The sequence below is a fragment of the Taeniopygia guttata genome, chromosome 13, assembly GCF_048771995.1.
Source record: "Taeniopygia guttata chromosome 13, bTaeGut7.mat, whole genome shotgun sequence".
NCBI classification, from domain to species: Eukaryota; Metazoa; Chordata; class Aves; order Passeriformes; family Estrildidae; genus Taeniopygia; species Taeniopygia guttata.
The window spans coordinates 6,753,490-6,771,408 of NC_133038.1; the positions used below are offsets into that span (position 1 = coordinate 6,753,490).

The window sequence follows — 17,919 nt, forward strand, 5'->3', positions numbered from 1 at the left end:
CAACAAACTATTGTGCCTTTTTTCTCTAAAGATTCAAAGTATTTTTCCTTTTAGTGCTGAGTTTCTCAAAGCAATGGTTATCCCATACACTTTAGTATTATCTAAAAGTACTGTAAGAAGATATTTAGTAAGAACAGGTACATTCCCTTACTATTTTATGGAATAAAATATCTTTTCTATAAGTCATCTTTGAAGGAATTCTTGAACAATGTACCAAAATTCAGCTATAAACACACCACTATCATATAATAGACCCTGTACTTTGCAATACCTACAGGGAATCACTTTTTAAAGTCTATAACATACACTAGCCTTTTTATATGATGGAATCATATAAAAATAAAAATTGATAAAAAATAGTAATAAATCTGGATTTTATATCATGCACTGAGCAAAGTCTAAATTAAACTACTGTATTAAACCTTCTTCGAAGTAGACCTAATTAATTAAAAACACCAGGGTTAAGCAATTTAGCCATCAATCACTTAGCTTAAGTGGGGGATGAGGTGCATATGGTAGCTTACCGAGGAAGAAAAATGAAAGACCTGTTCTCTCCAGACTCACATTGACATGATCTAGGGGAGGTTAAATATGAGCTGCTATTCCCAAGGAGACTTCTCCTACAGTTCTTCCAGCACGATGACTTTCCCAAAGCCCTCAGCAAGTTGGAGTGTGGCACTTACCTCCCGTTCCCAGAACAGCGAGGGGAACAAAGTGGGCTGGCAGCACCTCTGGAGGAGCCAGACCGAGATGGAAATGGCAGCGCTGCCACTGCAGAGGGAATTTTCTGGGAGTTCACACCATGCAACAGAGCTGGCCAATGCTCCCAGGAAGGAAAAGAGAGGCCATTGTTTACTTTTTAATCCAGAGATTCATCCTGGCCATAGGGGGAGGCTCTTGCATGCTGGGCCTGAGGGGGACAGTCAGATTGAGAGCGGAGCAGGACTGGGTGGGGTCAGCAGTGCTCTCTTTTGGAAGGCAACCTCAGCAGAAAGGCAGCCCAGTGGCTTGGTTGATGGTTCCAGTTTCCAAATTGTCAATGCATTTACAAGATGTCGTCAGCACACTGAAACTGCTTGGTGAAAATTTTCTATTCAATCCTCCACCATCACATTCCCTCCAACTCTTGACTCTTTGGCCAAAACAGATTTGTGAAAAAATTAAGATTATTTCTGTCACAAGTTCTCTGTTTGTAATGGAATGACTGAATGCCCAAGAGATGAAACTTCTAGGAGCTGGTGTCCTTATGGAATGAGTCTACTTAAGTGACTGCTCCAGCAGAAAACATTCATTTATTTTACAAGTCAGCCTGAAGCCTGAGCTATCCAGTGACCCTGTGATGAATACATCCACCAGGGAAGGGACCCATAGAGGCCTGGAGATGGAGACTGTGGTGGGATCTCCCTTTTGGCAGGGGGTTTCCAGTCAACTGACTTGGCTGTAATGTGAAGATGCAACATTAGGAGTAGCAAAAAGATCCCCCCCATCAAGCCCAGGCGTTTAGCTTATTTGCAGGCTCTTGAGACAGCAGATTATTTGTTGTTGGAGATGCACTTAAGGGTTCAAGTGGCATTGGGAGCACTTGGCATAATGTGCAGCCCACTTGAGCTGTGCTAGTGGATGTTGGCAGCTGCTGGGAATCCTGTGGTGCCTCTTAGTAGAGAAAAACCTAAACCTTGAAGGTCTTGCTCATTATTTCTTATTCAAGCAAACCCTTCATTCTGTAGAGAGAGTGGAACTAAAAAAGGACCTTGAGTCTTGGCCTCCTATAAAACCCAAGTTTACAGGCATTTGGCTCTCAGAGATCCTTTAAAATAATTGTTCTGTAATAGGTGCACCTACAGACTTGGGCTTTTACCCCATTACTGTTATGGATCTAACATCCTAAAATCAATACTTTGTAAGGGAGATCCTAGGTACATCACCTAGGTCCCTAGGAGAAGGTGGGAAAAATGTCTCACCTCAATAAATAGAAATAAGCTTTCTTGCACATCGCTCAATCCACCTATAATCTTAATTGTGTCCTGGTTGGTTGTCTCTCTCTTCATCTGCACAGGAAGCCAAGAGTGACTGTTTCCAACTTTGGGGAACATTGCACACAATGAAAACTGGCAGACCTGTGTGATAAGGACTTGAGCTGCCAATTTTGTAAATATCATAAACTTTTGAAGTGAATTCAGCACACAGGAAATGCATTTATCTGGAAATAGTCCATGTAACTCTCCTTTTAGTGTTACATAACTTTGCTGCTTGCAAATCCTGGTAAATAAAAAATAAAAATGTTACCATTGCAGCAGTGGTCTTCGTCATTTATAAACAATGAAGCCAGAACAGAGAGATCAACAGAACAGGCTAAAAATGTATCTTAATGCGCCTTCAGGGACCTCTACAAAAATCACCAAGATAAGAGAGTTTGACATGACACAGTGAGCCATGAAGGGGCTATTTTAAAAAGAAACAATGGATTTGAATATTCAGACCAATCACTGAGCAGTAAGTCAAAAAGAAACTACCACCCTCAAATCTTCTGCAGCTTAGAGCTAATTAGACTTATGCCTCAGAATGCCCAAGCCTCCTGCAATGTGGCAATGGTTATGATAATTATATTTTCACTCTATGTTGGGCTGTGAGTTATATGTGTATTGCCTATAAATGCTGTACATGTAAATCCCCTCCTCAACGAGGTGAGATTATGCCCTGATGTACCTTAAGTGGCATGTAAATGCAGCAGTTGGGGTGGCAGCTACTCCAGACTGGAAAATGCAGGGCTCTGCAACCTTTAAAGGCAAATGAGAGCTGTGTGGACAGGCTGGTCACTGGGACAGGCGGGAAGGGTCGACCTGGAAACATGGATTTTCCAAGCACCTATTTGCCATCAAACAGCACCAGTGGTAATGACACAAATCCTAGCTCACCTTCCTGTATGCATTAAGGACTCTTTACAGGTATATCCTATTACTTGTCTCTAAGATATCTCATGTGTGTCAGAATGTTAGGTCCATTGTATGTGGTGTATTGATGCCAGTGATGTCACCTGGGCTACAAAAAGCCAGCATTTCTGATAGCATGACCGTTCCTCCCTCTCAGCAGCTTATTTGCTATCTGAAGTCTAATTAAAATGGTCTTTCAGTGCCTACCAAGACAGCTGTGCCCATAATGATATAAATATTACATATCAATGAGATCATGAGGGGACGTTCCTCCCCTGTCCTGCAGGCTGCTGGCTGCAGGACTGCTCACACATTACATTAGTTCTGTTGTGGCCTGACTTTTTCCTTGATGGGAACAAGTCTCTTGAGGTTCTTGCTGCCAGAGACTTTGGCCATGGCTCTGTTGCAGTCACACTTCTCAGAAAAATGCAGGAAATTAGACCTTCCACTTTTCCACTGCATCACCAGCTTTCCCTTGGTGTGTGCTGTCACACTTCTCCAAACAGACACAGATTCAACCTGCAGAGGGGCATGTCTAGACCCAGATGAGCCCTGATGAGCTTTTCAGCAGAAACATGTCCCAAACTGTCTAACAAAGTGCAGCTCCTGGTGCAACAGGGGAGAAATTCCCTTTTTTGAAGGGAGTTCCCACATCAAGGACCCAAATCAGAGTTGTGTCAGTTTGTAACACCACCCTCTGCAGCAGCTGAGGGTTCCTGAAGTTTCTAAGCTTTTAATAGGATTTAGCCTTGAATGGCAGAGCTGAAGCAGGGTGGAAAGGTTGGGGTCATTCTGTGATCAGCCCTGAGCTGATGGCTGGGGCTTGGTCTTGTCTCCTGCTAAATGTTCTCTGTTATGGGGAGTCCACTGACCTCAGAAATGCAATTTGTTATGTTGTTAGAATGAATTTGAGGGATAAGGACTTTGTGCTCTGAGATCCCCAGCTCTGTGAAGTTTGAAGGAAGACAAGAGGGGAGAGGCTGGATTTTCATTTGGAAAGTGTCCTTCATACAAAGAAATGTGTATCAGCTGAATGGCACAAATGAATTCCAAGATGAGTGCTCTCGAGCAAATCTTGAACAGCAATTTTGCCTCTTTCTTTGCATTACTCTGTTCTGATTCTAGGTATTTATTTACTGATTATGAGGAAAAACACACGACCTCACAGGACCCCCAGCAGGTGCTCACAGCCTCCACGGGCTCCTCGAACAACCATGGTATTCTGTCCCTGCCTTATTATGGTCCTTTCTTGAATGTGGGAATGTAGAGTTCAGACCTGCTGGAGTATTTGGGGGGATTGAAAGGTATAAATAAGCCAGCTGGGGCTTCAACCCACCAGCTCAGCAACATTATATCGTGCTAGTCTTTGTTTTCACTGTATCACCTATTTTTCGGACCAGCGGTATAACCAAGTTGTAAACTGCACACCTTACAAATCAGTCTATCCTGACATTGCTGGAGCGTTCATTACAAGCTGTAAAAAAACACTAGCAAGGAAGGTTTCAGTCCTGCAGCCCAATTTTCCATTGCAATAACCCAATTAACTCGTGTGTGTTTGTTTTACAAAGCTCTAAGCTACAATAAACCATGCCGATACACAGGCTGCAGAAAGCTTCGTAATTAGGACAAGGTGTACAAATTAAACCACTCTTTTTAAACTTCAAACCAGCTAACTTCTGACATACTGTACTGCTGGGGCTTCTGGGACTAAACCCAATTAACATCTTAGTATTTTATAAGCATCGTTTTAATTGCATTTGTATGCAATCTTCTCTCCAAGAGCCTTTCAAGGTGCTAGCCCTTGTTCAGATTTTATTACTTCAGTGATTTAAATCTCCTCTATCTGTGCTTCCCGTTAATAATGACTAGTGCAGCTTCAAATGCCGGCCCAACATAAAACTGAGCTCTCCAAAGAATTATACTTTAAAACAGTTACATTTAACTTTATTATTACATTTTTAATTTTTTTTCTCCCTCTGTTTGAACATTATGCCTTGAACCACTTTATCAAGCTGTCAGTGCAGTAAGTGCTGGAAGAGTGAATGTTTTACTCCTCAGTGCTTTGCTCTGGCACAGCCTCTTGGCCTACACATGACTCAGTTTTTGCTGCACGATATTGTCTCAGAAAAAGAGCTTTTCTAGGAGCAACCTAATGACTTGCATGTCCATGGATTTTCAAGATGTGAGAGGTGGTGGGGAAGTTTAACTCTATGAGCGACAGCCAAGCCAATCCCTCAGGCTAAGCTGCTTTTGGGTTTTTAAGGTCAAGATCTACCCTCCTTCCTTGCATGTCAGAGGCAAGCCTGTGAAGCTTTACTCCTTTGAGTAGTTTTACTCATTGTAATGGGATTGCTCAAGTTTGGATGAACTGGGACTTGATGGGAGCAATGGAACATTCCATGGAAAATCTGATGCTCTCTGAGGAATGTCAATTCCCATCACTGTAATTTCTGTCTGCATAAAATCCTCACAAATGCTCTGTTTTTCTTTATGCATCTGCTTCTTTAGAAAATGACCTGCATTTCAAAGATCAAGTAGGATTTGAAGAGAGCTGTAGAGGCAATAAGGAGTATAATGGAACTGCTTCAGCCCAATTAATAAAATAATATATAAAAAGGGTTCCGAGATTCTTTTCCAGCACATTATTATCCTGTTTAATATTATTCAAAAGAAGGAAAAAAGCAACAGGAATGTGTTGGATCTTATTGAAATTATGAAACGAATAAGATATTTATTTTAAGATGCTGGCAGCCACGCTTAAAATATTTTCCTTTTTGCAAAATGCAGCTTGAGGTGGATATAAGCTAATCATTTAGGATTTCTGTTACGTGGATACAAATTTTGGGTCTTAAAAATGCAGGAGGTTCCTCCTGAAATATTTTGAACCTTTTCACTTGATTGAGTGTCTTGTCAAACAAAACTGGCAGCAGATCTCTTGGAACTGCCTGAATCTATGCAGATACGATTTCTATCATGCCCTTATTATGTGTAGTCCATAATAAAGAGGAGCATGTATAAATCATTTCTGGCTGGCACTTAGGATGCAATACTCAAAGGAGAAAGACATTTCAGTCTTCAAATGTCTAGCAATTTCTGATATTATACAGTGAGTCTCCCCAGAACCATACAATCCTCAATTCCATGCAGCTCTCTTATGAAAGAATGAGACTTTCATATCTTCCCTTGCGAGAGCCACCAGTGAGATAAGAATTGTGCAGCTCCGGTGAGCGCTGTGCTCCAGCCAGGGTGGCTCTATTGAACTTCCATTTGCGAAGCCCTCGCTCACAAAATTGCACAGAGATGAAGGATTTCACCTCTATCCCTCCTATACACAATTATCTGTGAGTAAGCATTACTTTACAGAGAGTAGATTATATAGTTATGTGTTATAGGAACACATTTCCCAGGGAACGCTCTGCTGTGTGCACACCTATAATGTGCACTAAAATAAACACATCTATTGTAGAAATGTGTTTGTGTTTCCTCAGCAGTGGTAATCCAGCCAAGCTTTGGTGTTGTAAAAGGTGATAGAGTATTAAATGATGGATGGTCTGGAAAAATTCTAACAAATTGTGCCCTCCTCAGAAACAGAAATGCAGAAAGCTGCTCAAAACTGAATAAACCATTTTAAGAAAACACCATAAAGAGTTGTACATTGTCTCCTCTCTAGTACTGAATATACTTCAACTCTTTAAAAAATATCATTCTGCAATATGTTCCAAAAAATCTCCAGACCGTTTCCAGATCCTTTTTCAAGTTTCTCTTTCATTTTTTTAATAGAACTTTCCTGGAAGAAAATAAAGGATTTTGAAAAAAAAAATTTAAATAATTTGAAACATCATTCTGATAAAATCTTTACCAACAGTATCAGCAGAAACAGGCATGGGGAATGCCAGGGAAAATGGATTATGTTAATTAGGTTAACAATTTTTAATGACAAATTTTGTTTCAGGAAGAAAAGGTGATTTTTTTTTTTTTATTAAGAGCATTTTGTGCAAAATATTTCAACCACTCTATAAAAACATAAAAGACTAGATATTTCCTATAAAACAGTTCTTCACTGCAAGATGATGAATAACTTTAGTATTACAGCTATACATAATAAAATGTTTATTTGTCGGGGTTGATACATTTTGTAACAGATTCATTTATATACAAATAGATAGGTTTTAGTGGAAAGAAATCTATACTGATATTTACTTGACGTATACTGATTGTTTTCTAATATGCAAACAACTCGAATTTCTCGATGAAGAGTTCAGCTGTTGGGAATCTGAAAAGCAGAGGGCATTTTCAACCAGGAGTTCAGCATGTGGAGCTGTCAGACTTGATATCCCTGAATTTTAGGTGAATTGGAGCGCCTCGTTCCTCTGGAGGCTATTCTAAAGGGGACTAATGTCTTTTGGGAACCAAGCCCTAGAGAATAAAGGGCAGAGAGCAAGAGAATATTTTATGCAAAAGAACCTTCTGTCGAGATTGGAATAGAAAATTACAGTTCTTTAATGACAAGCTTTTTGTAAAATATGGGGAGCTGCAGGGAAGGATATTATTCTGTTTTCTTTCTTTCTGTACAGTGGAAAATAAGAGGTGTCACAGTGAGTTATCATGTGCAGTGACCAGTAATGCTCCTGTTTAGTGTACAACTGCCTGCCACATTACACACAATCACACATGTCATTATTATATTAACTGGGTTTATATACTGCTCACCTGAGTTCACCTGGCAGGGCTTGCCTAATTACAGTCAGAGAAAGAAGATCTTTTGGCTAAGGGTGGTTACTCATAAATTTGATTTTTCCCTGTTTAATATCATGGGACATCAGGGGGAAAAAAACCAAGAAAACAAACCAAACCAAACAAAACTAAACAAAGAAAAAAAAAACCTCCCAACTTTGTTAGTTCTAACATTTCCTTCAAAACCTGCCAGAGGTCAGATCCAACACTCATTCGTGCCAGTCTGGTGGATGCTGGATTAGGCCCTGACCACCTTTGCCTCCCTTGCAGGATCAGCAGACAGAGTCATATTTGAGCAAACCAAAGGAAAGCTTCAAATTCCACAGCAAAGCTGTGGTTATTGGATTGTTGCATAGCTCTGAGTGCAATTTTGATAGCACAGCAATAAATAAATATGAGCAAATTAATTTGCAGTAATTGACAGAACAATTAGCAAAGCTGCAGTTGCAGAGTCTTTATTCCTGGTGGCAACAGAACCCAAATCACTTTTAGATCTCAGGTTTAATTTGCAACTAAAGAGACACTCCTTTGTGTGCAGGCTAAGGCAAATTTCTGGGAAGTCACTAAGATACAGTAAATGTGGAACCCAATAATACTATTTCTAGAGCACCTTTTCCAAACAAAACTGCACTTTCACAGCAGTAAGAAATGCCAATAAGGGGCATTCTGGATTTAAGCTGCAGTTCAGGCTTCGTGGGACAATGGGAAAAGCAAAAGTGAGCTTGGTAATGCAATACTTGCTGGGAATCAATATTCAGTTCCTGCTGTGCATGCTGTGAGTGTGGGCTGATGGCAGCTCCCTTCCCTGTGATCCACAAACCCCCCCCACAACCTGGGATAGACAGAGTAGCCCCAGCTGCCCCTCAAGAGCAAGCACTCACTGTAGGAAGGGCAAAGGAATCTCTTCCCACTGAGCACATGTTTTTATCACACTTTAAACACCAGGAACACAACATGTGAAATGTATTGGAAAATGCCAGGAAACAGAAATGCAGAGCAATCGATGTTTTCAGTCCTGTTTCCCCCAGAATTAAATGTGGTTGGCAATTTCCATAGTGCAAAGGAACCTGTCATGGTTCTTTGCAATGGTGCTTTGGCCAGAGCCCAGATAAACTGGAGTTCCATCTCATTTCTCCTGTGAGCAAGTACTGTGTGTGAGGACACTCACTTTCCAAGATCTTCTCCAGTTATGTTCTCTCTGCTCAGCAAATGTCAGATGCAGCTCTGCCAGTGTTGTCACTGATGTATTTTAGGTTTATCTTCAGAAGGCAGCTGAGGAAAGGGACAGGCAAAATATTGGACAGGAATGGGAGATGTAGAGGAGGTGAAAATTCTGACTATGATAACCTGAAAGGAGTCTGGGAGAAGCAGAAATGGCCAGTGGATTCTATTGCCTAGCCAGGAGCCCTTACCTGCATTTTCCTCAAGACTCTATTGTCCAGTCCTCTGGCTCCTGCTGTGTAGCTCTGGCTTAGCAGCAGGGCAGGGCCTCAGCCAAGTGCCCTGGCTCCCTGAAGTGTTGACTGGTTTGTGTTTGCAAGTGTTACTTTAAGAAACCCAGAGAAGTTGAAGTGTGAAAGTTTTATGTTACAGGAGAGAAGAAGTCGGCAGGCATCTCAGTTAGGAAAGAAACACCGAGTGTGTTTTATTTCCAAAGCTGATGGTGAGACCTTCAGAGCCCCTCTTGCAGCAGGGGGCTTCGACCTGGGGTTCTTCAAGAAGAGAACAGGGAAGAAGCAAATGTGAATTTTCAGTTTGTTAAAAAATTTGAGTTTCCAGGAGTCAAGATGCATTTTGGAAAGGTCTTTTCATCCAGTGCTGTTGAGTGTGCACAAAAGGCTTAGCAAGATCGTCAGCTGTCATCAGTGAGGTGTAAAAGACCGGTGTCCCTTGTGTGACAAGCAGTGATGAAATGTTGTGTTTGGCCCTTCAGGCTGTGAAATGTACTGGTTGGGTAACCTGGTTTATAGTGAAGTCAGGTAGAGATACTCTATCAAAAGCTGGGTAACCCAGCCCTTCCATCTCAGTATTGTCCTAACACAAAAGGGTGCTGGCCACCTCAACTTTACACAGACTCCTTCATTTAAGGCGAGGAATGATGCAAGAAAGCATGTTAGATTCAACAGTCTTTGGTGGCTAATACTTGGCTGCTGGGATAGTGCTCCCTGAAGCCAGGGAGTCAGGCCAGGTAATTTCTCTGCTCCAGGTTTTGGGTTTGACCCCTGTGTGGCCATTCCCTTAAGAGCTGGACTCAATATGATCCCTGTGGGTCTCTTCCAACTCAGAGTATTCTTATTCTGTGATCTGTCAGAGGTACTTCCACATCCCTCTCCTGCAATGCTGAGGTACCATGTCCGAGGTAGCAGCTTCTCCCTTGGCAGGAGTGGCAGAGAGAAGAGCCAGAGTGTGAAAGGAGTGGCAACACCTGTGCCATTGTTCCATGCTTGCTTTTTCTTTTAAACGTAGCTCGAATTTTTGAGGGAAGACTTTGCAAAACAGCAATTCAGTATTTTGAATTCATAACAGATCTTTGGTGGCTCTTTTCCAAGCATAGCAGGTTCTTCAGCCTGAGAAGGCTTGAGCTTTCTTTTGGTGAAGTTCTCCTTCCCTCCACCATATTCTCTTCAACATTTGTCTGGATTGCAAAATACTCAGTTTAATCAACACTGGGCCCAATCCAACACCCACCAACTCAGCAAAGAACCAACCACCTCTCCATCCTCCATGGGGACAGCTCATCTTTTGTTTGAAATTATTGTCAAGTCAGCATATCACCTGGTTTTTGTGGAGGACACGGCTTGTTTGCTGGACAATGGAAACCAAGGAAAATGTTGCACCAAAGCAAGAGGTTTCCCCCCCTTCTAATAAATGCCCACTATGGCATTTCTTAGCCTCCCTTTTCTCCATCTTGTGCTGGGCACTGGTCACAACAAGCTCCTGAACCAGATGGCCCCGGCTCGGACCCAACTGGTGGCTCCTGCTCGCCTAAGGCCACTTGGGGAGGCAGCAATAACAAGAAAAGGCAAACAAAGGTGAGAGAGATTTGTCCTGCAACAAAACATCTCAGTCGGGGACGAGGGTGCTGGAGCTGAGCTGGGACACGGGATGTGACACGGGCTGGGATTCGGGATGCGGGATTTGGGATGTGGGGATACGGGATACAGGATGCGGGGTGAGGGATACGGGATACAGGGACGTGGGATGAGGGGTGAGGGATAGGGGATGCGGGATGCGGGGTGAGGGATAGCGGATGCGGCATGCCGGGATACGGGATGCGGAGATGCGGGGATAAGGGATGCGGGGGTGAGCCGGGTGATGCTCAGGGCAGCCTCAGCCTCCCGGAGAGCCCCGGCGCGGGGGCTGCCCTGGCCGTGAGCGGGGCAGGGCGGACCGAAAGCCCCGCTTTGGTGGCAGCGGGGCTCGGGGCGGCCCAGCCCGGCTATAGATGGCGCTGGCAGCCCAGGAACGGCCCCGCCGGAGCGGCCCCGGCCCCGCTCCCCGCAGCCACCTCCGCCCCCAAACGTGCCGCTGAATTATGGATAGGTTTTAATAGATTGTGTCACACATCTGAAGTTATAGGGATTTGATATAAACCCACCATGCAGTAATTATGAGTGTAAAATACATTTGGGGGAAAACATTTTGCGGAGTTGCCAAGACTAACAGCTTACAAATAAAGCCCCATTCCTGCTCCGGCCCCCGAGCTGCGCCCTGGAGAATTTGCACATGCATTTGAAATGAAACAATCCCCGTATCTCTGTGTTTACTAGTGGGAAAAAAAAAAAAGAAAACAAAAAAAACCCCAAACCCTTTCCTTACACAGGTCCTCCTATAAATATGTTCCTGGCACTGAGTACTTTGCAGGCAGACAGGGGCTGCCGGTCTTTAATGTGAAATAATGTGAGGATTTTAAGCAAAAAGATGGCTGTTAGAATTAATTGGTATCTTATTTTTTCCTGCTGGAGCTGCTGTTTGCAAGTGAGGGTCACATGAGCAGTGGAAAACTGCATGGAAAAGTGGAATTGTGAGCAACTCCCTCAGCATTACACTGGCAAAGAGGAGAGGAGGCAGGAGAGGTGGGGAAGTGGAAGGTAGAGAGGGAGAGAAACAGACAGGACCTCTGAGAAGGTTTCAAAATTAAAAGAAAGTTGGGGAAAAAAAAAGAAAAAGATAACTGGAGCCAGGAGAAGAAAAGTATGGAAATGGGACTGAGAGGTGAAGGGAGAGAACAGAGGGATTAGGGCAGGAAAGAGTGAGATGAACGAGCCAAAGGGAGGTGAGGCTGGGCTGGGAGCAAAGGCAGGGCCAGGGAGGCTGGGCAAGGGGAGAAACAAGGAGGGAAGAGCAGAGGTGGCTCTGGGCAGAGTGGGAAATGCAGCTGGAGGGACACAGGCAAAGTGGCAGCAGGAGCTGAGTGAGGGAACACACAGAGAGCAGGGAAGCAGCTGAATTCCCACCCGAGGAGTGCACAGAAAAACCTGCTTTCAGAGACTTCATAACAGGCTGTTGGGAGCTGCTGTGCCCCATATGCTGGGCTGGCCTCTCCCAGGGAAGCTCCCCTGGCTGGAACTGGGGTTAGAAATCTCAGTTAATCTCTAGTAGTCCCAACAGAGAGACTGCAGGTGTTTCCATTAATTGACAATGTTTATTGGAATATTTGGAGCTTCACAGGAGATGCTCAGGGATGCTCCACCCAGAAGGGATGGTGACCAGGGCCCAGCATTTGGACAGTAATGTGTGTGGTTTGATTTCCCTGCTTTGTAGCCTATAAATAAATAGTGGCCACATCTGATGCAGAGGATGGATGCTGTACTGTCATGCTCAAACCACAGTCTATTGAATCCCATGGTATTCCTAGAAACTTTCAGAGGCATTTGCAAAAGCAAATCAAGAAAATCAGGTTTACAGACAGCCAGCTCGCATGCAGACATATTTTTAGAGATGTGCAATGAGAAAAAGTTTGAAAACCACAGGTAGACAATATCCCACAGTGATGAGGAACTTGGGTTTGGGATGGGACCACACTTTCGTTTTGTTTCCTCAGGGCTTCCTTCTCCAGACTTGCCAGCATGGTTTCACAGTTACATCTAGGAATGCCCATCCAGTTGCATGAGGATATGGAGCAGTCTGAAACCTGCCTGTGCCTTATTTTTGAACTTCTAGCAGCACTTCAGTGGTGCCCAGGCAGGAATTCCCATCAGACTCCTCTTATTCCCAGTGCTGGGGTTTGGCCATTCAAAGTAAAACAAGAGCATGTGCCTCAACATATTTCTTACAAAATGGATGTATCTTTAAACAGAAAATGACCTGTTTGTTGCAACATGTTCAATAGTCAGTTCCTGGCATATTTTTATTTGCTTTCCAATATATTAAACTGCCTTCTTTTCCAATAGGAAATGAAGGATTTCTACAAGGATGCCAAATCCTCCCTGCCAGAGTTCTATTTCTTCCCACACTATTTGCTGTTGAAGGAGGAGGGGAGGAAAAAAAAGAGAAAAGAAAAAAAAAGGAAGAAACAGAAGATGGGATTCAGATGGACTCAGAGCAGAAGCTGAGAGTGTTTTTTCTGGCCAACACACTTAGTGTTGCTGGTGCATTTTCTGCTTCCTTGAAAGGCCAGTGGGGGAAAAAAAAGAGATTAAGGTCATCAAGATAATACAAAGAATATTCAAACTGGAAGCAGAGGGGAAATATAGAAGGTCTGTTTTTCCAATAGTAAGTAATCAGAGTACAGGAGGATGTAATTTGCAGATTAGGAAAATGAACAAAGACTATAAAATTAACTTTATGACAGAGAGGAGAACAGTCCATTTGAAGAGGGGAATAAACTAACCTCCATAAAGGTTTATGGCTGATACAATCAGTATGTTGTTTTAAACTAAATAGGCAATATCAGCAAATAATCAACCATGGGGCAGTCTTCAAGCCCTGGTTGTGTTGTAATCTGGGTTTGATGTGACACACAACCCAAGAAGAATTTTTGAGGCAGTGAAACCTTCGCAGGTTCCCAGTCCTGGCTCTGTGGGTGTACTCGGAGGTGGGGAGCAGGAAGGGAGGGCTAACGTGGGCCAAACCTGTGTCTGACAGCTGTCAGTCACCCATCCTCCCTTCCTCTTTCCCAAGCAAACAAAGGCCAACCCTCTGTATGTGCTTCCTCCACAATGAAAACAAATTGTGTCTCAGGCTCCTGCCAGCCTGGGAGCAGCTCAGGGGGTGGATCAGAAACAAGAGGCTTTAATTAGGAAGGGGACTGCATGTTGGTGACAGAGCAGGTCACTGTAACAGGGACCCCCCATCTCAGAGTGATAGAAATGGTGCTCAGCTCGTTTAGGAGAAACCATAGACACATCCAAGGAAAATCTCTCATTTTCCTCACAAGAGGAACTGATGTCTTCCCTTGAATCAGTAAGAATTGAGCTCCTGGTCTGGTCTGAAAGAATGGTGTCAAAGTGGAGGAGGAGATTTTTCTGACATAATTTTAGATATCATTCTAACTTTTATTCCTTTCACTGTCATTCTTATTTCTCCTTCAACTGTTTTTTTTAAGTGAAAAGTGGGCAAAAGACTAACATTTGGTGTATTCTGTTGTTCATGCTATTCATGCCTCTAAGTAAATTTTCCAGTAGCCTGTGAGCCCACCTTGAGTTTTATGGGACTCCAATGCAAGCCCTCGGAGGAACTGTAACTCCAGAGCCACATTCTCAAATGGACAATTCTCTTGTTTCTTTTCTATTCCATTTTCCAGCAGAGAGGAAAATATACAAAGCAAATAAACAAATACATTTTAAAAAAACCCAAGTGAGCGGCTGACTGTCCTCTTGAGAAATTCAAAGTAAATAATTAGGAATAGATCCAAAGGTTTTAATGAAGCTGCCTGGATGTAAAACTGCTGTCAGTTCAGCATAAACCTCCCAGGCTACTAAAAAAGGAGGAAAACAAAGTTTGCTCAGGAAGCAAGTTTGCTCCAGGACAGAATTCTCCTTGTTTGTGTGACACAGATCCCACCACGAGATGTTCAAATTTAAAGCATTTTTTTCTTTTTATTTAAATCAAAGTGTCTGATTGTGAGTGTGATACTGCCATTCCTGGGGTCAATATTCTCTCTTCAAAAACAGAGAGAAAAACTCTATAGGCCTGGGAAAGGTCAAGTGGCCTCAATAAAATACAAACAGACCCAAATTGTTGCTGAAACAATACCATACAAAAATATAAAAATCTTGAAGAATTAAAAAGTTCTTTTAATAAGAATGGGAAGGTTTTGCTCCCGACAGCATTGTTTTTTCAGTTTGCTTTATATTTTATTACCCACAGAGTCTTTCTTTAGGAGCTAAAGCACAAGGTTTTAGAAACTTTAAATTTTGGTTTTGGTTTTTGCAAAGCAGTTGTCTTCAATTTTGTGAGTTGGATCAATTGAAATTCAGGAAAAGTCTTTCCCTAGAAAATTTTGAATTTCCTCATTAAAGAAGAATAACTCAAACAAACATCCAGCAAGCTCTCTGAAATCCTATTCACTCATCAGGGAAAAAAAGGTACAAAAAACCCCCCATGCCTTTGAAAACATGCATCCTGCTTTCTTTGTGCAACACTTTCAGCATTTGTGGGGCTATATTTAGCATTAAGAAAGTGATTTTTGTCTCACTGAAGTCTCAGTTAAAAATTCAGAGATTTTGGAGCTTTGTTAGTTAAGTTTCATTAAACGATCATGCCTGTCACATGCATGAACATCTTCTTCCTTTAATGGGTTGCCCTGCCCCTTGTGATTAGCAGGAGGAAGGAGTTTGATATATTTTTTAAAAAGACTGTCCTCTCTGAGCCAAAATAAAATGAATTCTCTGATATGCAAGAAGTTAAATACTTTTAGACTGCCTTGGCTTGGGATCTGACATCTTTTACTAACACTTATTCTTAGGTGGAATCAGTAGTCAGAGACCTCAGAGGCGAGGGCAAGATTTCAATCCAGATTTATGCTCTTGAACAGTTTTAGAACTGTGTGTGTGTATACACACATCCATCACTGCAGTTATAGCCCATCCTGTAGCTATCTGGGAGACTCCAGCTGCAACCCTTCTGAATGCCACGTGCTCCTCAGTGCTTTCCACCTTCATAGCTCCCCTGGGAGATAAGGAACTGTTATTTTCCCCATTATACAGATGGGAACTGAGGGGTTCATGGGCAAGTAGGAAGATCGTGACAGTGTAAGGCATTAAGCACAACTTTTCCATGACAAAAACTGTGCATCTTGGAGTTCAGTGATCCCAGTCATGGGGTGTCCTCAGCTTGATGCAAGAAAGCTCAAATTTTACCTGCATAGGACAGACCTTGTCAAAATGAGCAGCAGAGTCAGATGCCCCAAAACCCAGCACTCCTTACTAGGAATGACCCTTCCAAGGGATGCACTGGGCCTTGGGAATGTGCTGTACAGGAGGGAAAGGAAGAACTCAGTGTCCCAGAGGTAAGAGCCTCACTGTGCTCAGGGTCTGGATGTGCAGGAGGATGAGGGGTCAGGCCAGATGCTTCTGGTTCTGCTCTTTTTTGCTACTTTTGGAGGATGCAGGCAGCAAATTACAGCTGTGAAATTGCAGGGCTGGGCTGTTGCTGCCTGCCTGAGGCCCAGGCAGGCAGAGCTCACTGCAGTGAGCAATGTGGCAATTACAAAATGTGACATTTCCCCTTGGTGGGACACTGCTGTGAGCCAATTTTACTCTAAGGTAAAGACCACATCTGTCAGGGTTCACCTCCTCTTCACAGGTCCTTTGGACAATCATGCAGCGCCATCTTGTCCTGTGCAGGGGAAGATTTGGCTCCCAGCATATCTGTATCCCAAACTGGTACTAGCAGATCATCTCCTGGTTCAGGCACTCTCTGCACAGCCTGGGTTACACACATCTTATCCTGCAGGATTATGGGTGGGATAGCAGCACTTAAACCTCTTTGGGCACCAGTCAGCACTGCACTTCCTCCAGGCTTGAAAGGAAAAAGTAATTTTAAAGCCAAGATTTTAGGAACAAAAGTGAACCTCTTAATTTCATTTTTCACTTAGGAATGTAAAGGAATCACTGTGAACCTTGAAAGCTTGATATGTACCAGACCAGTAAATAGATTTGGCTTTGTTTTTTTAATGTTTTGCATACTTTGTTTTTCAAACTTTCACCAGCTCTGCTTTGTTTCAGTTAATGAAATTCTTCTATTGCAGCACTGGGACTTTTAAAGCATTTTCGTAACCTCGTGTCTTGGTCTCAAAGGTATAAACATTATTTTATAATTAGCCTTCACAACTATGTTATACATTTGAAAAGGAGGAAAAAAAAATGTTTTTCCCCCATTTTTATATAGGGGAATTACAGTTTCTATCTGGGGACTGAAAGAATGTGCGTGTCTGCGCGCGCAGAGGAGAGAGAAAGAGATTCAATCTGTTAAAATTTCATCTCCTGCCAGTTACACATGAAATCATCGTTTAGGAGAGAGAGTGGGAAATTACTGAGTGCATTAGAAAAATCCTCACTTTATCCTTAATGAAACGACACTAAAAGATGATGGGAGAGGGAGACTTAGGGACATTTGTGTTCTACCAAGAAAACGTGGGGATGGAACATTGACTTTTTGCCCCCCGTTATGTAACTTGGCATCAGGCTCTTGGTAGCTGATCCTGATGGGAGCTAATTTGTCTCTTGCCCTTACTCCTGCCAATCCCCTATGGTGTTTTCTTATGGCCACTTCATATCAGAATAAAGCTGTCACCAAGGTAACCACATGTGCATATGCACAATCGTGTACATGCACTGTGTAATTAAGTCCAAGTGTAAATAATAATATTCACCACAGTGTGCAGCACTGATGTGCTCCAGGAGCCCTCACATTGTGCCTTTGGTGGAGGCTTGGCCTCACAGCTTTCCACGATGGAGAAACTGAGTCACAGGGGAGGTTGGGAGCCTCCCAGACACAAGGAGAGGCAGTGCATCCATCAGCTTCCTGCAGTGTGGGGAGAGCACACAGCTTTTTCCATGGGCACTACTTATTATTGGAGCCACTGGTCTTTCAACTCAGGTTCTCTGCAGTGTTTCTGCCAGGCTTATTCTTATCCAGGCAGAATTTTTTGTGCAATTACTTGTAGAGAGAAAAGCTTCTCCTCCACCCAGCCTGGGATGGTTTCACATGGGCTTGTGTAAGGATCCTTGCCTTGACTTCAGTAAAACTTGGATCAAGTCCCAGCAATCGCTCCGGCCTTTGTAGCAGGGAACAGCCCCACACAAAGGGA

At 43.1% G+C, this 17,919-nt stretch overlaps 1 long non-coding RNA gene across 1 annotated transcript in view; it reads left to right on the forward strand.

The window, feature by feature from the left end:
• Positions 1-17,919, forward strand: part of LOC115497166 (uncharacterized) — a 287,386-nt gene that overhangs the window by 81,653 nt on the left and 187,814 nt on the right. The window lies entirely within an intron of this gene.